Source organism: Nelumbo lutea, chromosome 1 (genome assembly GCF_056320005.1).
Source record: "Nelumbo lutea isolate HS-2025 chromosome 1, American lotus-T2T, whole genome shotgun sequence".
Classification (NCBI taxonomy): domain Eukaryota; kingdom Viridiplantae; phylum Streptophyta; class Magnoliopsida; order Proteales; family Nelumbonaceae; genus Nelumbo; species Nelumbo lutea.
The window spans coordinates 149,709,006-149,732,327 of record NC_142684.1 but is presented as its reverse complement, the minus strand read 5'-3'; the positions used below and the strand labels follow the sequence as shown (position 1 = coordinate 149,732,327).

Below are 23,322 nucleotides of genomic sequence, written 5' to 3'. Positions count from 1 at the left end.
AAAATAATTTTTGACATGAAGTGTCAAATCAAGTGTCAAGCAAGCTCAATTCCATTCAAGGCTTGCTTTCTTGTCAAACTGAGCTTGAATAGTCTAATATTCAGCTTAGCTTGACTGGTATCTATTCCTCCCAATACAGCCACCATGCCGTGTTTGGAACTTTGGATATGTGCCCATTTTACATAGATAGACAAAGAATCCATGTGTCCTAAAAAAAAGAGATACAATGTATACTTTGCTTTTTCTCCTTGACAAACTCAATCTGACTTCATTAGAATTTTGTGAACCCATTCATTAGATGTTGGTTAGACATTATTTTTCACTAGACTTGCTCATTAGATGTTGGTCAGGTAGCTGATAGACTGGTGGACTGGCCCTAGGCTCAAGCTTGGGCCCTAAACATCAGGTCCGATTATTTTTTGGACTAGGCTTGGGCTTTTTTCAAATAAGCCTGGCCTGAGCCCAACCCGATAATATTATATATAATAAAAAAATATAATATACATTATTAATAATATATAATTAATATATTATAATCGAGGTTCAAAAATTCGTTATGTATCGGCCCGTATAAGCCGATACATATCGTATCTTTGAAGTTTAGGCACAGGGAACGGTACCAAATCTTTAGTACCGTTCCTTTTCGTCATTCCGAAAATGTATCGTGTCCTTATCGATAATGTTTCAGTGAGTATCGGCCTATTTTGGTGAGTATCAGCCTATTTCCAAGATCCAACAAGTTTTTCAAAATTGTTAAGAAATGAGCGAAAATATGTATGTTTTTTCAATTTTTTTACAATCTTAGCCAATGTTTTTGTGTTTTTTTAGTTTGGATTCTTAGAAACATCTTTGTGTATGTTGATATGCTATTCTTGTGCAAAAAATCCCATTTATTTTGCTCCTATATGTAGATATTTGTGAATATTTGAAAATTTTCTAGAATATTAAAAATCTGAAAGAAATGAAAATTTTAGTTTTTTTTTTTTTTTTTGTGATCTACCGCTAAATATTGATTATGTTGTAGATCTATGGGTGATCTATCATGTCCATAGATCAATTTAAATTTCTTCTAAATAATTGATTTTTTCTATTTTTTAATTTTTAGAATTATATATAATATATAAATAATTTCTTCAGTTTTTTTGTGATCTAACCCTATAGGTTGAGTATTTTGTAGAGCTAAGAATGACATCAATATATTGAAATATCATATGAAAATTTTTAATTTGTTTTTTTTTTTTATTTTTAGATTATAAATATTTATTTATTTCTCTAATTTTTTGCTATGATAAAATTCTAATAATAAATATTTACAATAAATATATGGATGATCTATTATGTTCATAAACTCATTCAATTTTTCTGTTACATATTTATTTTTTAAAATTTAGTTTAATTTTTAGAATAAAACATGAAAAATAATTATTTTAATAAAAATAAATAATTATTTAGTTTATAGAATGAAATATGCAAAATAAGTATTTCATCTATTATGTCCATAAATTCATTCAAATTTTCTGTTACATATATACTTTTTTTAATTTTAATTTTATTTTTAGAATAAAACATGAAAAATATTTATTTGAATAAAAATAAATAATTATTTAGTTTTTAGAATAAAACATGCAAAATAATTATTAATTTTAGAATAAAAATAATAGATGTCCATGAAGCCATCCAAAAAAAATATTTATTTAACTTTTAGAATAAAACATGCAAAATAATTATTTAAAAAATACGGAAAAATGTTTGATTCAATAATTACAAATTTTACATAATTATTTGATTCAATGATTGTTAATTGCTTAAATGGATTAGATAACACTTGGAAAATGTTTAAAACAATTAAAAATATTTTTTAGTAATATTTAAAAATAGTTAAAAAATACAAAATAAAAGGCATTGATATATTTCACATGATAATCTATAATTTGAATGTGATTATAATTGTGGCCTCGAAAATATGAAAACAGTTATTATTTGTCTAATTGGATATTTGTACTAGATAATAATCGAAAAAATATTTAAAAAATAAAAATTTTCATAATAACAATTGAAATTTAATTTACTAACACATTAACACTTAAAATTGGATAATTTATATAATAATTGAACTTTTATGTGATTCATGACTTCATGTAAAGTTTTAACTTTTAAACATTATAATGTGATTCAAATGTTGAATTTGTAAATTATAATAGATTTAAAATTTGAAGTTGGAACTCGAAGATTGGAACTGAATTAAGTATTTTATTAAATAATATGTTTTTGTTCCCGTTTGTTGAATATAATATGTTTTTTTTTTTTATAAAAACCCATTAAAACACATGATTTTTATGTATAAATAGTTCATTTAAGTCTTATATTTAGTGATATTGATGTTTATTTATGATTTATTAGAGTATTTATAACATTTCCGTGTGTTCTCATGCGTATCTTAATTTTTTGTTCGTATCCATGCGTATCCAAAACGAATCCCGATACGTCTTTTAAATTTTCCCTTCCGATACACAAAGCGTTTCTGATACTTTGAACCTTGATTATAATATATTTGTCCAAATTGGCTTCAGGCTTTATATAAGGACTGCACTTGAGCTCAAGATCTAGGCCTGATGGTGGGGTTAGACTTAGGCTCGGGCCTGATTATTTTTTGTTAATAAAGAGTCAAAGCCTGGCCCTAACCCAGCTCAACCTGTGAACATGTCTGTCTTTCACTACTAGGAGTAGTAGAGTTTGTGGGTTATTGAATTTTTTAAAATAGAAAATTAAATATATGGCTATTTAAGTAAACCCACAACCAAGTCAGTTAAGAAGCTGAATGTAACATGGGCATCTTCTTTAACTCAAGCCCATGCAGAGCACGGGTCACTTATAGTGTATCTAAAGTTGGTGTTTACACATAATTTGGTATCTACAAGCATCTGCTATTTAAACTTCCTCTAGCTCTGTATGATTAGGTCTGGTTTTCTAGATTAGCCTGACAATGCTGTTTGGATGTTCAGTGAACCCAAAACGGGTAAAATCTCTTTAATTTCTGGGTGAAAACTCTTTCCGACATGGAACTCATGCACATTTCCTTGAAGGTCAATGCAACTCCATCCACGACGATTTTCAACTCCGATCTCCATCTTCTTTCGGACTTCCATAACTTCATCCCATTTGTTACCCGCAGCTAACATTCCAGACAATAGAATATAAGCACCCCCATGAGATGGATCCAACTCTAGAATCCGTTGTGTGGCCAATTTGCCAAGCTTGAGATTACCATGGACTTTACAGGCACTAAGCAGAGCACCCCAAATAACCACATCTGGCTTCACGGAGGAAGTCTTAATGAAACCATGGGCCTCATCTAAAAATCCAAGTCCTCCCATCAGATGGACCATGCATGAAACGTGTTCAGCTCGAGGAGCAATACCATGGGCCGTGGTCATCAATCTGAACCACTTCTGTCCTTCTTCCAACCACCCAGCATGAGCACATGCAGACAAAATTGCGACAAAAGTTGTGCTATCTGGTGCCAACCCACCTTTCGCCATATTGCAGAAGATCTTAAGGCACTCTGAAGCTTTCCCGTGAATTGCTAGTCCTAACATCATAACATTGTAACAGACTAGGTTTTTCTTTGAGATTTCATTGAACACTTGTTGCGCAGTGTCCAAACACCCACACTTCACGTACATATCAACAAGTGAAGTGCTGAGGACAACATCAGATTTGATCTTTTCTTTGTCCAAGCTCGAGTGAATCTGTCGCCCTAAATCCAGAGAACCCATATGGGCACAGGCAGTAACAGCACCTGTAATTGCAGTGTCATTCGCGATGATCCCTTTAGCCTTCATCTCGCTGAATAGCAGCAGCGCTTCCTTGAAAGCACCATTCTGCACGTACCCATTAAGCAATGCACTCCAAGAGATCTCATTCTTCACTGGAATCTGGTCGAAGAGTTTCCTGGCTTCGTCTGCGTTGCCGGCCCTCCCATACGCAGAGACCATGGAATTCCAAGATACCACATCCTTGTCTACCATTTCGTCGAAATGTTTACGGGCATCAATAATGCTCCCGCACTTCGAGTACATATCAATCAAAGCATTGCTCATGTAAGAGTTAAACCCAACCTTACATTCTCGAACCAAAGATTCTAATCTCCTAGACAGATGTAAATCTCTCAATTGAGCACATGCGGTGAATACTGCAACAACAACGACTTCGTCAAACATTACTTGCTCCTCTCTCATGAGAAAGAAAAGCTCCACAGCCTCTTTAGCACGACCACTCCGAACATAACCATTGAGCACCACCGTCCACGAGATCAAATCTCTCTCGGGTAGTTCATCAAATACCTTTCTTGCATAATCAACAGGTCCGCAGCCAGAGTAGCCATGAATCAATGAATTCAACAAAAAAACATCAGAAAAAACCCGAGAATGAGAACCTGACAATGAAGACCCAATAAAACCTCTAAGGTACCCAGATCAGCAGCCGCCTTGGAAACAAAAGAGAAAGTAATCCAATTGGGTTTAGCCCCCTTCAGCATCATCTCTTTGTATAAAGCAATTGAAAGTTCAAAATCTCTTGTTTTGGAATAAACTCTGATCATAGTGTTCCATGTGAACGTATTGGGTTTCTGAATTTGATCGAACAAAAGACGGGTGTAATGGGAATTAGGTGAATCCATATGGCTAATGGTTTCAAGGATCTTGGTTAAATATAGGTTATCCAGAGAGAGTCCGGATCTGAAAATTTGAGCGTGAATTTGTTTTAATGCCGCCATGGTGGTGCAAGCTTCGAGAAGAGAAGAAAGACATGGGTGCTTGAGTATTAGCTTGCTGGCTATGGATTTACTCATTAGTCAACACAAAAAAATGCAGTTTAGCGCCGAAACGAGGTTATATAAATAATGAATTTGCACCTGGATTAGTAAATGGGCTAAATTTTTAAAAAGACTATTTTACCTTTTATTCTTCTTCAAATTTTCAAAATAAAACCTTTGTCGTCTAAGTCTAAGAATCAGCGTCTTTTGCTTTTTTCCGTTGGATATTCTGTTGGTCACGAGATGCTACAAGACTACGGTTCACTGTCCTATTCCGCCACTGCCGCTGCAACTCAAACCAGTGGTTGTAGCAGTCCCCACCTTCTCCTTCGGTCTCCTTTTATCATTTTCTCCTGTCTCTCCTTCATCCCGTTTCTCTCTCTTTCCTCTTCCCTCCTCTCCCTCTTTCTCGTTCCTCTTCTTCCTCTCCTTCTTGTTGGTGACAGTTCAACTCATCCTCTACCTTTGTTTCCCGGTTACAGAAGAGAACCAGTCCAGCTAGGGGAGAGAGTAAGCAAAGAGGGAATAAGAGGGAAGAGAATGAGGAAGAGGGGAGAGAGCGATGGTTCACCAATACCGTAAGTCGCAGTGGCTGCGGTGGAGCTTCAGAACGAGTGAGCAGAACAGAGGAGTAGTTCCAGGACGCGATCATGGTCGCCGGCGTTGATTTTTACAGATGGGTCAGGTTTTATACAAATATTGGCTGCCGGCGTTGATTTTTTACAGATGGAAAACAGTGAGCAGAAAGATTGCAGATGGGTCAGGTTTTATACAAATATTGGCTGCCAACGTTGATTTTTACAGAAATCATGGTCTCCGGCGTAGTTCCAGGAATCGATCATTGTTTTCCAACGGGAAAATCCCAGAAAAAGGTACCCTGTTTTGCTAATATGGTCGTTGCATCAACGGCAACTATAGCGAAAACGGGTTAAGAAGACACTGAATCCGGGTCGGATTCTAGAAATTTTGTACGGGAAGATGCTTACATACATTCATAGCTCACTTTCAGACTTATTTTTGACATCTAGGTGTTCGTGTGTGTGACTGTGTGGAGTTGTCATCTATTACCAAGAAACGCAGCCTTGATTTTCAACCTCCTTAATGAGGTTCTAATATTGATTGCCAAAAAAAAAGCTGGAGCTTTAATATGAAAAACCAACGATGACGAGGGCTGCATTTCGGTGAGAGACCACATCTTCGGTGGGTTTTTCAGTATCCGAGCTAAAGTTGCAATGGCGACAAGGGGACGAGGAAGGGGTAATATTGGGTTTTAAAAAAATTTAAACGTCACGTGGTATCATGTATATACTCCGAACCGATCAAATAATACCAGAAGTAGTTGATACCCATTACTCTAAAGTAACGAACAAAGAAAAATAGAAAAGTCAAATGCTGTATAGAATGTTTTACTTATTCGGTGATTTTGATAGTTGCTGTGGGAATTGCTTGACAAGTATTAATTCTTTATTTTATATGATGTGTTTTATATTTTTAAATAATGTTTTTATTATTTTTGTCTTTCAATATGAATTAGCAAAATATATAATTTTCAATGGAACAACATTTAGAAGTATAATTTATAAACAAGTTCATTTAGAAGGATAGAATTGTAAGATGAAGATGTTTTCAATGTTCCAATATTTAGAACACCGAACAGTTTTACTGCATTCAAGCTCCAAAAACAGAAATAAAAAAAGAAAAAGTCTTCTAATAATTCAGAGTAAGGCCGTTAATGGTCCGATCTAACCCAACAGATCCAACTCTATTTCAGAAGGCTTTTGTTTGCATCTCGAGTCTTATTTGATTATTAATAGAGTTGATTGGAGGTTCTTTTTTCTGGTATTACATATTACCATGATTTCTAATTCAATATTGATGGGCATTTCACCCAATAGAGATGGAGATATCTGGGAGATATTTGGCTAATTTTACTATAGTATTTGGAAAATCTAAAAAATCAAAAAAGTTTTTTTTTTTTTAAATATAGAATCAGTTAATAAATTTTTAGGCTCAGTTTGGGAGGAGTACAAATACAAATATATAGAATGAAAAACCTTGTATTATTGTGTCATAGATCTATGGGTGATTTACCATATCCATAGATCTATTGAAATTTCTAAAATATTCATTTTATTTTGTAATATTTTGAATAAAAATATTTATTTTTTCATTTTTAGTTTGAAAAATATTTATTTTCTAAAACTAAAAAATATTTATTTTAAAACTTTTTGTAATTTTAGAATAATTTTTTTCTAATTTTTAATTCATAGATCTATTGAAATTTATTGTAAAATATTTATTTTTTTCTAATTGTTGGTGTGATCTAACCATAATATTTACCATGTTGTAAATCTATGGATGATCTATCACATCCATAAAATTATTTTTCTATTACATTTTAATTTCTAATTTTTGTAATAAAAAATAAATAATTGTTTTAAAAAGTATAGAAAATGTTTCATTAAATAGCTATTAAGCTTGTATTTTGTAGTTATAACCTTATTAGAAAATACCCTTATGTTTTCATATGTTGAAATGTTAGTTATGATATATTTTTTCATAAAGATCATTAAAGGATGTGATTTTTATGAATATATAACTCATTTAGGCCCTATATTTAATGTTATTTATGTATATTTATGATTTATTGGAGTATATATAGTGTTTTCATACGTTATCCATGCATATCTTAATTTTTTGTCCATATCCATGCGTATTTTGATATGACTTAAATTTTTCTTTTTGATGTAGTTAGCATTTCCCATACTTTGAACTTTGTTTGGTGTTTTTTCATTTTTTTACTTTTGTTAGCAACAATATGCTGACATGGCATTGAACATGCCTATGTGGCAGCAACAATAATGGTCCCAAACAGAAAAAATAAATAAATAACGTTTTCTAAGAAAATGACATGCCAGTACAGCACTAATTTCTCAAAAAACACCTCTTAGGGAATGATATTGTTTCCAAACATGGCCATAATCTATCAAGTAGGGAAGCTGTGGTGGAGGGTGTTTGTTGGTATGTGGGAAATGGATGAGACATCAATGAATGCAAGTTCGGATTTGGTCGTCATTGGACCATCCTCACAGTCACAATCCCTTGCAACTGTGCATTGGGAATATCTCCCATGAAAAACAAAAATACAAGCATGGACATGTTTGGACATGTTCTCAATGCACAGCTGCAAAAGGCTGAGAATGGTGTGAGGATGATTTTATGAGGACCAAATCCTTGCTCATATACCCTTATAATCTCCCTCAAAGACAAGAGGGGCTAACCAGCTATCAGCTTGATTGGCTTCTCAGAACATGTGACGATACTCAATACCCATTTTGAAGCAATCATTCAACTCTAAGTAGTACTTGATGATGTTTTTCAATCTCGAAAAAGGGTTTATCTCCTTCTTAGGGGGTGTTCTTTTTTTTGGATTTTGAGAGAGGAGAAAGTTGATCAATGGGATTTTGAATCGCATCAAGAAACCCATGTTCTTTTTTGATATTTATGTGAGGACGAGAGAAAGTTTGTTTTCTTGAGTACCACTTACCTGAGCAAATTATACCCATATCTTAGGTTGGTAAATAATTTTCCCACATGGGGAAAGTTGTCAACACTTGAATGGAACAAAAATGTCCATTTTAATAATTGAATTTTATGGCTAAAATGATCATTACCTTATTTACATGAAAAATAAAAAAGGCATGGGTAAATGCACTTACCCGGTAAGTCTTTCCTAAGAAATGATTACCTGGGTAAGTGTATTTACCTGGATAAATAACTTACTGAAAAATGAACGGAGCCTTAAAACAAGAAATAACAAACTTTGAATCACCCTCAATAATGATAAAATGCTTTGGCCCCTAACATTTAAGCCCAGTTTAAAAAGAATATAAATACAAATAGGTACAATGCAAATACATACAAAATATAAGATTTTATACTTTACAAATTTATATTTTTACTTTCCAAATTAAGTGTTAGTGCCAAATTATGAACTTTCCAAACAATGTCGCTTGCTAATTGACTTCAATTCTGTGCTCTCAACGTTTTCATACTTTTCCTCTTAAGTGAAGTCAAAATTTAGTAAAACTTAAAGATTTTGAAACTTTTCTACTTTAAAATACCTTTTGCATTTGGTTTTGTTGCCACCTATTGTATCAAATTAGGAGTGAAGTTGAAACCATGTCTAGGGAAAAGGGACAGGTTATATGACTGAATTTTTATTTTATTATTATTTATTTATATTTTATGTATTGGGGAGTGGTCACTTTAGCCGATCGAGAGAATCCCCTGACCAATGGATGCTTTAAGTCAACTTTCTATTTTAATAATATTTATTTGTTTATTTATTTTGGTAAACTATTTCATTTTTCAACCGGCCTAGCAATGTAGGAAAAAAAAAGAAGGAAAAGTTGACCTAGCAACTTCACCACTTAACTCAGTTCAGGGCCGGACCCCTTAGAATCACCAAGACATAAACTAAAAGTTTTAGACCAAGCCGTGGTCATAATGGCCTGTACTGGTGCATGTGGGCCCAACGCAAGGGTGGGTCCAGATTCTTGAAATACAGAGGTCCCATACTTACTTAAAATTGTTTAATGAAAAGTTATTCAATTCTTAATTTGGGCTTTTGTGAATGATTCAAAAACTGATTGCACGATATGTATCAAAATGGGTTGCTGCCTTACCTTGAGATTGGGAGAATTGAACAGATGACGATAGTTGAGAGTGGAGCGGAGTTTGTTGCAGGCGTTTTCCTATTTAAAATTAGGTAGTGAAAACTGAGAATAAAATGGACAAATTTTCAGAAAAAAAAAAATCTTTAATTCACGCAGCTAGTGCTCCAATCTCGTAGCGGAGCAGACACTAGGGCTCTCAATGGATCGGGTCTAATCCAACAGACCCGAACCGATTGGACTGTTTCTGGTTTAAGTTCCTGAAACCAATGCATTGGTTCCGGATCTTGATATAGGGTCCTGATTATTATCAGTCCGGAATCAGTTTCATCTAGTGCTAAATCGATTCAGACCTGATCTGATATATATAAATTATATGTACTATACATAATATATATATAGAATATTTAATATATATATTAAACATAAATATTTATTTTTTATTTATTATAATCGAATCTGTCAAGTCAGACCCAATTGTCCCGAGAACTGATCTGTTCGGTTCCATGTCCAAAAATAACAGACCCTATGGGGTCTGGGTTTGGTTCCAGATCCTCAATATTTCATGTCGGGTTGGTTTTGGTTCTAATTGGTTCTAGCCCAGACTCGATCCATTGACAACCCTAGCAGAGACGGGTACAAATGATTATGAATAGGCTTATATAACTGAGGGTAATTTGGTTCATAGAAAATAAAATTTTCCCTGCTTACCGTTTTGTACTTATCCTTGAAACATAACTGAATTTGTCAATAAACCAAAGTTTGTCATATTATATGTAAAATGTCCTTTCCAAAAAATATATTTAATTAATAAAAACACTTGTTTAACTTAATCTAAAAAGTAAATAAATTGTATGCTTGAATAAGTAGATAATTGCATTTAAAATATATCTTTTAAAATTACAATGAAAAGAAAAAATTGGTTAGATGCCTATGGATGTCATGGATGTTATTGTTACACTTAAATATTATTAGTATGTATACATGTGTTGAACAACAACTAATTTTAGTGTCCTTATTAAGATCTGTGGGACAAAGATAAGTAATTAAAGCATGTGAGTAGGTGGATTATTATTATTATTATTATTATTATTATATTTTTGTTTAATTTGATAGATAAATAATTTTAGAGATGTGTCAAGTTTTCCTATAAAATTTTTGTATTTTATAACATCATTGATTAACTCATTTCACCCAAATAGTTAGGCTGATGGCACACAAGCTGGATGAAAAAACTGTTTTGTTTTTTAGTTAGTATTAATTTTTTACTCCAGTTTTCTCATAAAATTTCTTATTTATTACACTTGTTTTTGTGTAATTAATATGATACATATATAATATTAGAGTTGTGCTCAAATGTTTTCTACAAAATGTGTATTTTTAGCGTACTTGTGTTTCTATCTTTTGTAGAATTTTCTTTTATCTAATTATAACCTTGTGGTCGGGTTGGCTCATTTGACCTAAAGGTTGAACCATTGACCCATTACCCGAATAAGAAAATAGTTTTATTTTTTTGGTTGATTTTAAATTTTGTACTTCATTTCCATCAATAAATATAAGTGATTCTTATTTAGCATACTTATTTTTGTTTAATACAATGAACATATAATATTAGAGATGTATCAAAAATTTTTCATGAAATTTTTGTAAATTTTTTAAATTATTAGATCTTCATTCATTTTCTATTATTTAACTGTGACATTATGAGTTGACACATTGACCTAAACCAAGGTTTTAAAAGGCTAAAGGCATAGTTGAGGCATAATGGCCCAAAAAGGTGAGGCATAAGCATCAATGTGTTGAAAGGCATAAGTCTCAAAGTTTAAGAAAAAAATTAATTAAAGTTTATAAATTGATGAAAACAACATGTAATATATTAAATTAAAATGATAGAAAGTATGCATATCTATAAATTGGAAAATTTATAAGCAATAAGTTTTGGCATTTAAGCATTAAATAAAATAATAACTAATCAACTAACAATTATAAACATTTTATATTTCATGTAAAAATAATTTAGAAGAAAGGAAACAACTTAGTTGATTTGATTTATGTAAACAACAACAACAACAATAATGATAATAATAATAATATTATTATTATTAAGAAATAACAATTAGGAGAAGAAATGAGAAAAATAACAAATTTGGGACATTACAATTAGATAATAAGAAAAAATTGGCTTGATTTATTCAAAAGAAACTAAAAACTTGATTAATCCTTTTTGTATTAAACTATCTTAAAACACTAAGAAAAACTAATAGAATTTGATTTGCCTTATTAGTTTTTCATTTTTACTTTTTTTATTTGGTCCATAATTATTGAAGTGTTTTTCTATGTTTTTAAATTATAAAAATACATATTTTTTTTTGCATTAAATCGCTAATTAATAATTGATATTTGAGACTTACACCTTTTTATGCATCACTCCTTGAGGGTTGAGGCTTATGCCTCATTTTGACAAACGCTTAAGCTTCACAACAAAGTTATAAGGCTTAAGCCTTGAGGCAAAATCAATGTGCCACGCCTCAAGGCTTGAGCCTTTTAAAACAATGACCTAGACAGTTGAACTAACCCATCACACAAATGGAAGAATGGCTTTGTTATGAGGTGAGTTTTAGAAACATAGATTTTATATTAGGGTAAATTACAAAGCCCCTATACTATGGGGTTAGTGGCAAAGGCCCCCTGAATTTTTACATTGTGACAAATATCCCCTCGGCCATTAAGTTAGATGATAGAAGGCGTTAAAATACTAAAATACCCCACTAAACCTTCTCTATTTTCTTTTTTTTTTTTTGCCATTTTTCTTAAAACTTAACTAAACCAAATGGAGATATGTTGCTTCAACTAAGGGTGTCAATGGACTGGTTTTGGATTGGACCCCATCCAGTCCAAAATCAATTTGGACGGACTGGATGGACCAACAAGACACATTGGATTGGACCAATCTGGTCCAAAATATTTATTAGATTGGATTGGTCCATCCATAACAATTTTATATTGGATTGGGTTGGATCAAGTCAATATCTGATCCATTGATATAAGATAAGAATATATGTGTCAATAGACCGGGTTTGGGTTGAAATCAATCTAAATCAAAATGAATTTGAACAAATTAGACGGTCCAAACATTGAATTGGATTGGTCCAAAATATTCATTGGGTTGGATTGGACCTGATCCATTTATAATGGACTCACATTGGACTGGATCGGATTGGACCAAATCCAGTCCAATTGACACCCCTGGCTTCAACAAAGCGATTGGGAAAACAATATACTCTGACTTTCGGGGCAAATTAAATAGTCTCAGTCACCAGATCCCTGAATATCATCCGTTCGATGTCTAGCACCATCTCCGGCATCTCCTCCTGGCAGTCCCCACTTCCCTTGATGCCATCTCCGGCCATATCCTTGCAGGGCACCTTGTAATTAAATGATTTCCACCAGGTGCCGGATGTATCCTTGTGGAACACCTCCCATCCCTTGATGTCGTCTCAGGCCATATCTTCAAAAACAGATCTTTTAGGTTGTGTCTCAGTGAAAGTTTTCGCTGCCCCATCATTTTCATTGCACCTCGACCTTTCAAATGTGCTAAATGTATTGCCAACGTTTTCCAACGATATTGACTCTTTTTTTTTTTTTTGGAGTTTTGAGAATCCTTGCTCTTTGATAAACTAATATTTTCACTTTCAATTCAACCCTTTCTCCATAGTTAATAAGCTTTTCAGGAGAATGTTTAAATATCAACTCAGCACATCATTTGATCCATGAGAAAGGGGTAGAGCTAGGAGGTGAAACATCACCTCACCCCTGTTTAGAATCCAAATGCAATCCATCATGAGCAGCCCCGCCATATGGATGTGAATCTAGATCAGAGTCTTTTACAACTTTTTTTTCAAGATTTGATAAGTTTTTGCTAGCGACTTTTGGTTTGCTAGGCTTCAGGTCTCCTTGCCTCTCGGATGGGGCAATAGATAGTTTCTGAGACAATTTTCAAATCCTCCAATATATTAAGATGCTCTATCTAAGCATCAATTTCCTTCTATTTGCATGCAATAATTCTCTGTATTTCTTCAGTTTTTCACTTTGGATCTGTAGTTCTTTAATAGGGTTTCTTAGCCCAGCCCACTCATTTTCCTTGCGATCACGATCTATGTTGATTCCTATTCTCTCAGCATCTAATCTTTTCATTCCCAAAGCAACATTTTTCTTTTTCTTTTTTTTTTTTATTTTTTTGCAAATTTCTCTTGTAGAAAACTGATACGCTGAAGTTCTTTAGTTTTTTCTTGCCCAAAGGCTTCCTCCTTCTCCCTCAAATAACTTTATATTTCTTCTTACCTCTTATCAATGTATCTATCCAACTCCTGCATCTCAATGTTAAGTATAAAATCTATTCGTTCGTGCTGAATCTTGCTAAACCATTCAGAATGTTCATGCTCTGTCTTACTAATGAAGGCCTCTCTCTCTCTCTCACGAGAAAGAGATTCAACATCATGTTTTAATTGATCCTGCAATACATCCTTCTCTAATTTTAGGCTATCACATTCATCTTTAAGGAACTTCAAGACTGCTTTTCTCTCCTTAGTAACACGTTCTGCTTCTCTTTGAAGCTCTTCTCTTTTCTCATCAATCAGTTCCCACTCAGTTTCAAACTTTGCTTTCTTTGCTTTCAATTGATCAAATTCAACTACAAGTTGCAGCTTTTTAGCCCCAATGCTATCAATTTCTTCCTTAGGTTTTGATGCGGCACGATCTGGGCACTCCTACCTGGCTGCTAACTAGCTCCTTGTTGGCAACGAATGGCACCTGAGAAGATGAAGAAGAAGAATTCCCGAAGATTTGCCCGACAGGAATACTTCGAAGCTTAAGTTAGAACGCTGGGGAGCAAAGAGAGAGAGAGCACAAAAGGCTAAGAGTGTAGATCGTGCTAGATCACTATGTCTCAAGATTAGCTCGTGAGCGAATAAGAGTGCAAGTTCAAATCTAAATCTCAGAGTGCCTGTCTCTCCGCTTTAAGGGCTTTATAGGGGCATTCTTGTCAAATCCGGCATAACCGCTACTGGGCTCCTATCACAGCCGTTACCTGCTAGGGCTACGCAGGTGATCGTTACGACACACTGCCTGCACAGCTGAGTGACATGTCTCCAAAGGGACAGGCACGCCACCATCTGTTGAGAGACGTGAGGCAAACTGCCAATCGGGCAGGGACTGCGCCGTCAGTTGAGAGATGTGGCACAGTCTGATGAGTACGGTCACCTCAGATGGAAGCTTCCTAAGAGCGCCGCATCACAGTCGCAAGTTACTTTGTAGTGGGCCATCCTTGCCGCGAGCTACCTTGTAGCAAGCCCTTAGGGGTACTTTGAGGTAATACTCATCAAGGTTGGTCTTTGGGGTAGTTCTTCTGCCCAGGTGCTGAACGAGCTGGTTTCCCTAGCTCACGAGCTGAAATAATCTTGGAGTATTCCCTTCTCAGTAGCTCGGGGGATCTGGAGTTCGCGTTGTAGCGAGCTCCCCCTATAGAGAGATATGACGTAGTGAGCTGTTCTACAGACTTGTTACTTGGTCGCAGTCAAGCCAGGCTGTTGAGTTGTTGCTCGTGCTGTGTCAGGTCCACGTGTCATCATCTCAGTAGGTCTAGTCAAATCATCCTCCATCAATTGGCCCCCACTCCTTGAGCTAAGAGTGTTTCCTTAGCGCGAGGAGTTCATGGAGTGTGACGGATTGATTTGGCCGAAATTCAAACTTGATTGACTGCTCATATTAAATGCCTGCGCGGGAATTAGGGGATTTTTTGACTTTTCGAATACCAAAAATGTGCTGAAGCGGCTCTTAACTCTGGATGTCGTGCAACCGTCACTACCCCAATCATGGGATATGTGTAGCCAGTCACATTTCGGTTTCAGAAGACATGCGGTCAGTTTGACTGCGAGCCGTCAGATCTGCTTCGATCTGAGACGTTGATTTGAGGGTACGGTGGTTATAAATAGGACCCTCTGGGCCTCATTTTCTTTCATGCCATCTTGCTGCCTTCGGATTCTGAGGTCGCGCATTCATTTAGTTTACCCGAGTTTCTCATTTTACTCTGTTTCGTCTTCTCCGGTGAGTCCCAATCACTGTCAACCATGTTTGGGTACCCATACCACACCTACCACCGGGGCGATAACCAGGACGATGATGCTCCCTCGAGCTCGAGGGGAGCTTGGGAGCAGGTCTCAGAGGCTCGGGAGACCTCCAATGATGTAGCATATACTTCCCGGGGGAGGGAGCCTGATACTTTTGGCCCTTCCTCTATGACGGCGGAGAGACTCAGATCTCTAATCCGTTGTTTTCACCTCCCTGGGGACCTGGTCTACAGCCTCCCCACTGGCAACTTCCCTTGGGAGCATGGTTCCAGTGATATAGTTATCTTCCAGGAATAGCTCAAGGCTGGCCTGCGTCTCCCTTTGCACCCCTTAATAGTGGAGGTGCTAAACCATTTTAACGTCACCATCGATCAGCTCCATCCCAACGCTATTCAGAACATGGTTGGGACTATATCTTTGTGTTATGAGTATTGTCCTCCTTTGAACCTTGACATCTTTGCCTCAATTCTTTGTATAAAAAATGCCACTCCTGGGGTTCCACCGAAGAGGCACTTTTACTACCTCTCTCCCCGCCGCGGTTATAAGCTGTTGCATGAGCTACCGAATAAGATTCCCGCCTGGAAGCGGGATTATTTCGTGGTCCTTAACCCCGAGGGGTGGCCCTTTCCTACTTCTTGGAGGGGCGCCATCTAGGACCTCGAAGCCGAGCTGGACCCCGAAACTCAAAAAACGATGCTGTCCTAGGCATTGGTAGGCTTCCTTTGTTCGAACTATTTGACCGAGGAGAAGCTCGTGCAGGCCGGCCTGAGTCCAGGTAGGTTGTCTTTTTAGGTCGCGTAGCGTCTTGTAGTAATATTGCGTGTATACATGCTCTGTTCTTTACCAAATTGATATCTTGTGGTTTCTTTTTTGGCAGCCATCATGTCTGGAGTTGATTTGCGCCGCCTCCTCTCGAGCAACCAGAAGTGCAAAGTGAAGAAGTCGCTCCCTGACCGGACTCCCCCCTCTAGGGGTACCGAGTTCAGGTCTGTTGAGCCAGACTTCACCTCTCCACCGCCCGAAGTTCCGCCGCCTTCATCCAAAAGAGGTGCTGGCAGGGCCAGCCTCAAGGAGGGCGAGCTCCCGCAGCAAGGGGTAGTCCCTCCAGGTTCTTCCCAGCCGTTTCCCTACCCGCGATTCCTAGTGAGGAACTGGGAGGGCGTGAATGACTTCATCGTGGCTCGTCGGAGGAGCCGAAGAGCGATCTGTAATGAAGAGGTTGCTAAGTGGGGGCAGTGGAACCTGGGGATCTTGCCGCGCTCGCCGCCTCTCACTATATGGTGGTAAGTGGTCATTCTCTTCTCCTTCGTCTTTCGCTTCCTTTTGCTGTCCTTTGACTCCAGTCTCTTGTTAGCAGGTGAACACCGCCATACACGCCATGGCCCTCCAGACGTACGTCCACTCCTGCGACGCTCGTAACCAAAAGGTCAACATTCATAAGCTCCAGGGAGAGCTCAACCAGACTCGGGGTGAGCTCCTTCACACTCGCAAGGGGAGCGAGTCCCAGGAGCTGCTCATCCGAGACCAGGAGGCGCAGACTGCCAGGCTTTATGAAGAGAGCGCGCTATAGGGAGGAGTCATCGAGGGTGGCGGCGGAGAGGGAGCTCCTTCGCCAACAGGTTTGAGACTTGGAGTCCACTCTTCTGGACCAGACTCGGAACTTCGACAATATGGTGGAGGCCGAGCGGGAGAGAGCGGTCTGGGACTTCAAGGGCTCTCAAGAGTATCATGACCTCCAGGTGGAGTATGGCTCAAGCTCGTACCACTCCGGATTCAAGCTCTGCTGCTGGTTGGTCTGAAAGAAATTTTCCGGGCTCAACCTTGACGGCATCACTATGAAGGGCTTGTCTCCTGAGACGGTGGACCAGGCGGAGGAGGAAGAGCCTGACTCCCCGGAGGATGAGGACGAGGTGGAGGAGGTGGACCCCTGAGGCTGGCGGCGTTAGTTTTTTGCTTCTGATTTCTGGTGGCTCCTGGGTGACTGCTTCAATGTCGTAGGTGAGGTTGAAGGGAGTTTCTCCTGTGGCGGTCTTCTCTATGGTTCGGTAAGCCCATAGGACGCTGGGTAGCTCGTTTGCCCACAGTCCTTTAGCTTAGTCTAGGCGTGCTTTGAGTCTGCGAAGAATAGCTCTGTTTGTGACCGCTGCTTGACCGTTTGCTTGAGGATGTGCGACCGAGGTGAAGTTCTGTCAGATCCCCATGTCTTAGCACCAGTTCTAGAATTTGATATCCTCGAACTGCTTGTCGTTGTTAGAAATTAGCACCCGAGGTAATCCGAAGCGGCATACGATGTTCTTCCAAAAGAAGTTCTAAACGTTTTGGGCTGTGATTGTTACAAGAGGTTCAGCTTCTACCCACTTGGTGAAATAATCCACTGCTACCACTAAGAACTTCCTCTGGCCTATCGCTAGTGAAAATGGCCCAAGTATGTCGATGCACCATTGTGCGAAAGGCTACGGGCTAGTGAGGTATCTGAGGTCGGCAGCGAGCTGATGGTGGATGTTGGCATGCTTTTGGCATTTGTCACACTTTCTGACGAGCTCAATGGCGTCTGCTTTCATTGTTGACCAGTAGTATCCCTGTTGTAGTGCTTTTTGGGAGAGGGCCCTGCCCCCCAAGTGTCCACCGCACAGATCCTCATGAGTGTCGCGGAGTACAAGCTTGGCTTCGGTAGGCCGCATGCAGTGCAGGTAGGGGAGCGTGTAGGATCTTCGATACAATTGTTCGTCTATCATGACATATTTGACTGCCTCACGCTCTACCCTTCTGGTGGCATTGCGATCTGCAGAGAGAGTCCTATGTGGCAAGAAGCTCACGAGTGGGTCAATCCAGCTCAGCTCTGCTTGGCTAACTGGGACAAGGCGTCGGCCTCAGTGTTCTCCGACCTTGGGATTTGCTTGATGAAGTATGACTGGAAGTTGGGCAGGGCCTCCTGCACTTTGGCTAAGTAAGCAATCATAGTCGGTTTGCGAGCTTTGTACTGTCCTATGACCTGATTGACCATGAGCTGGAAGTCACTGCAGATGATGATGTGCTTGGCTTTCATTTCTTTGGCTAGAGCTAGCCCAGCTATCAACGCTTCGTACTCCACTTCATTGTTGGATGCCACGAACTTGAAGCGCAGTGCGTACTCCAATTTTGTGCCACTTGGGTCGTGCATGACTATTCAGGCTCCGCTACCCTGCTGGTTCGAGGAGCTATCTACGTTAAGGATCCAGGGCTGCTCATTCCAGTTCGCGCTTGGCCTCACTAGGAGAGATGTCGTACTGGCTGCAACCTCATGGTGCTCAGACTCGACCGGCCTGGGAGCTTCAGGCTCGCCCAAATTGGGGGCCTTGTGCTCAACCGACCTGGGGACTTCAGAGCCGAAAGTGCATTCTACAATGAAATCTGCTAAGGCTTGGGCTTTAATAGCAGTCTGCGGCTTGTATTGGAGATCGTACTCGTTGAGCTCAACGGACCACTTCTTCAGTCGACCAGAGACCTCGGGCTTGAGTAAAACTTGCCTCAAAGGTTTGTCGGTGAGGACGATAATAGTGTGAGCTTGGAAGTATGGGCGGAGCTTTCGGGCTGCGATAACTAGTGCGTAGGCCAGTTTTTCTATCTCTGGGTATCTTGTCTCTACTCCCTATAGCACTTTACTAACATAGTAGATAGGTCGTTGGACCCGATCTACTTCTTTTATTAGTACCGAACTGACCACTTCATCGCTGGTTGAGAGGTACAGCTCTAAAACATCGCCCTCTTCGGGTCAGGTTAAGACCGGTATACTAGCAAGTTATTTTTTGAGCTCGCCAAACGCGAACTAACAGTCTTGGGTCCATTCGAACCCTTTGCTTTTAATTGCCTTAAAGAAAGGCAGGCAGCGATCTGCCGATTTGGACATGAAGCGGCTCAGGGCGGCTATTCGGCCATTCAGCCTCTAAACCTCCTTCATTTTTTGGGGTGGTTGCATGTCTAAGATGGCCTTTATTTTGTCCGGGTTGGCCTCAATGCCACACCGATTCACGATGTACCCTAGGAATTTACCCGAGGTGACTCCAAAGGCACACTTGTTGGGGTTCAACTTCATATTGAATTTACGCAAAATTTCAAAAACTAAATCCAAGTCTTGTATTAAGTCGCAAGAAAGCTGGGTTTTGACGACCATGTCGTCTACATAACATTCCACCTTTTCGCCAATCAATGGCTCAAATAATTTATTTACAAGTCTTTGGAAGGTCGCCCTAACATTTTTTAATCCGAAGGGCATGACCTTGTAACTGTACAAGCCGAGCTCAATTATGAAGGTAGTTTTCTCTTCATCGGTTGGGTCCATCCTGATCTGATTGTAGCCCGAGTAAGCATCTAGAAAGCTCAGCAACTCATGCCCCGAGGTCACGTCCACTAGGCAGTCAATCCTGGGGAGTGGGAAGCAATCCTTTGGGCAAGCTCGATTCAAGTCGGTGTAGTCGACGCACATGCGCAATTTACCGTTAGCCTTTTTTACTAGAACGGGGTTGGCCACCCAACTAGGTAATGGACTTCCCTGATAAAATTGGCTGCAAGGAGCTTCCCGACCTCCTCGTCGACTGCCCTCCACCGCTCCGGGGCTAGGTTGTGTTTCTTCTGTCTAACGGGCCTAACTACAGAATCAGTATTAAGCTTATGAGTTATGATGTTGGGGTCTATGCCGGGAATTTCTGTCGTGGACCAAGCAAAAACATTTCCTTGATGGAAGCACCAATCTGAAGTGTTCCCTTGAGGACGACGACGTAGCATTTGTGATACTCAAGTTGGTCACCTCGTGCTACCCCGATGCCAAAGTCCGAGGGGAACTTCATGGCCAAGTAGTAGGTGGACACCACAACCCGTAAAGCATGGGTAATTGGCCGACCTACTATGGCATTGTACAGGGAGGGGGTTGCGACCACCAAGAAGTCATGGTTGAGCCTCACACTGCTAGGCCAGGTGTCGACTTCCACGGGTAATGTCACCCTTCCTAGGGGCCGAACTTCCTCTCTGTTGAAGCCCACCAGGGGAGTGTCTATGGGCTTTAAGTCGCTCTCCCAAAGCTGAAGTTTGTCGAAGGCCGCTTTGAAGAGGATGTCTGCCGAGCTGCCCGAATTAACAAGGACTCGCTTGACTTCGAAGTCATTGATCTTCACTTTTATGACGAGCGTGTCATCATGGGGGTAATGGACCCCGCGTGCATCATCCTCTGTGAAGAAGATGGGGTCTTCTGTCCTTGGTCGCTTCGAAGGGTTCTGTCCTTCCCTGTCGGTCTCGCGAGCTGATGCGTGAGCTGCTGTTGAGGTGCAGCCTGCCACAATGGAGCCTCCGACTATGACATGGATGATACCCCAGACCAGTCTCTCCTCGGGGGGGCTGCTTCTACGGTTGTTTCGCTTACCTGCTGGACTCGGGAGCGTCTCTACTTTGCTCCCCTTGTCGACCTGCTTTATTATTATTATTATTATTATTATTATTATTATTATTATATTATTATTATTATTATTATTATTTTGTACAAAATTTTGTAAATATCCGCGATGGATGAGTTCTTCTATCTCATCATGGAGGTTTTTACAACTTTCGGTACTATGACCGTGATCTTTATGAAAATTGCAATACAAATTTTTATTTTGGGTGCTAGGGTCGGTCTTCAACGAGGTGGCCACTTCACATATGGAGCGTCCTTGATTGCCATGACGATCTTAGCCTGTTTTGTGTTGAGGGGCATGTAGTCCCTTTCTGCTACTAGGGTTCTGGCTCCCTCTTTCTTTTTTTTGGGCTATGTCCTTCTTCCTATTGTCGCCCTAGGACGGGGGTTCTGGCTCCCTCTTTCTTTTTTCTGGGGCCTGCTTGCCCTTCTAGTTGATCTCCTCCTTAGTCCCGATGAACCGATCTGCGAGCTTAAGGAACTCGGTTACGGTTTTGGGTTGGTTGACAACTATGTGCTACTTGAATTCCTTATGGGTGATACCTCGCTTGGCTGCTGTGAGGTGAACTGTGGGATTCAGGTTGGGTATCTGCAAACAAGCATCATTGAACCGCTTGATGTAGCTCTGGATGGACTCCCCTTCCTTTTGCACTATGCCGAGGATGCTCTCCTGAGTTCGAGGGCATCTCTTGCTGGTGATAAAGTGGGAGGTGAAAACTTGCACGAACTGTGCCCAACTTGTTACCGAGCCGGGTGCGGGGTTTTGTACCAGGTGCGGGCCACTCCTTTGAAGGTAGTGGAAAAGGCCACACACATGCATGACTCGCTAGCCCGTGCCAGGTGCATCTGGGACTGGAAGGCGTCCACATGGTCATTTGGATCAAAAGACCCATCATACTTGTCTAGAGGAGGGAGCTTGAAATCCTTTGGCATGGGGACAACCAGGAGTTCTGGAGATAGCGGGGAAGAAACCGAGAGAAGGGGGTAGTTTTTACTTCAACTAAGCACATCTCCTCCTTTCCTTTGAGCTCGGGAGACGCTCTGGAAGTGGTTCGGCGAGCTCGCTGGCGTCTTCGCTGCTACTTTGCTGGTTCGGCGTTGGTGCTCGACGCCTCGGTGTTGCCGAGCTCGATAGGCTCGGACTGCTGGTGACGACTCTAGACCGAAGGGCCTTGTCTGTAGCCCGCTGCTAGGACCTCAAATGGGTTTTCCGCTAACGGGAGCTCGAACTGTGAAGGTTGTGGTGACACGGGCTTTGTTGGGTGAGAGACCCCTGACCCGCCCACAGGCTGCGAGGCGGGTGCCGAGGGGGCAGCCGGCCTCTCTTTATTGCTATGGGAAGAGGCATGGCTCTTGGCTGGATCCTGGACCTAGGAGGCTTCTCTTCGGTGAAGCCGCTCACTCCAGCGGGTGGGCTTGGCCTACTTCGTGGCCGGGTGCCGAGGGGGAAGCGACATCTGGGCCTGAGGCAGAGAGGGAAATTGCTACTGGTACTGGTACTGGGAAACCTGGTGCAACACTTGCTGTTGGTAGAGTTGAAACTGTTGGAACTATTGCATCTGAGCCTGCATGGCCCGCACACATTGCATTAAGTCTTCCAGTTGGTTCTGGTTGGCCGTTGGGGGCACAACCGAGGGTTCAACAGAGGTTGCTCCTATTGTAGAAGGGAGTGGGGCAATGGCGGGTGCCACTGTAAGAGGCACATTCAAACTGGGGACTCCGTCCATGGTGAGGGGGACGATAAACTGTCCAGTGTAGACAGTAGGAAGTTGGGGCTGCTCTCCAGAAGCGTTCTAGTTGTTGCCATGTCCAGCATTGCTGGAAGAAGCCATGAAGAATGCTAAGTTTTTGGAAGAAAGTGCTGTAAAAGCTTGGAGGAAGGCTTTTAGTAGCGTTTCCCAAAGACGACGCCAAATGATGTGGCACGATCTGGACACTCCTAGCTGGCTATTGACTAGCTCCTTGTTGGCAACGAACGACACCTGAGAAGATGAAGAAGAAGGATTCCCGGGGATTTGCCCGGCGGGAATACTCTGAAGCTTAAGTTAGAACGCTGGGGAGCAAGGAGAGAGAGAGTATAAAAGGCTAAGAGTGTAGATCGAGCTAGATCACTATGTTTCAAGATTATCTTGTGAGCGAATAAGAGTGCAAGTTCAGATCTAAATCTCAAAGAGCCTGTCTCTCCGCTTTAAGGGCTTTTATAGGGGTGTTCTTGTCAAATCCAGCGTAACTGCCATTGGGCTCCTGTTGTAGCCGTTACCTGCCAGGGCTGCGCAGGTGATCGTT

At 40.1% G+C, this 23,322-nt stretch overlaps 1 pseudogene; it reads right to left on the bottom strand.

Annotated features, from left to right (window-relative positions):
- Window positions 1-2,972: 2,972 nt before the first annotated feature.
- LOC148878317 (pentatricopeptide repeat-containing protein At2g29760, chloroplastic pseudogene) lies at window positions 2,973-4,678 on the bottom strand (annotated as a pseudogene).
- Between the last annotated feature and the right edge of the window lie 18,644 nt (window positions 4,679-23,322).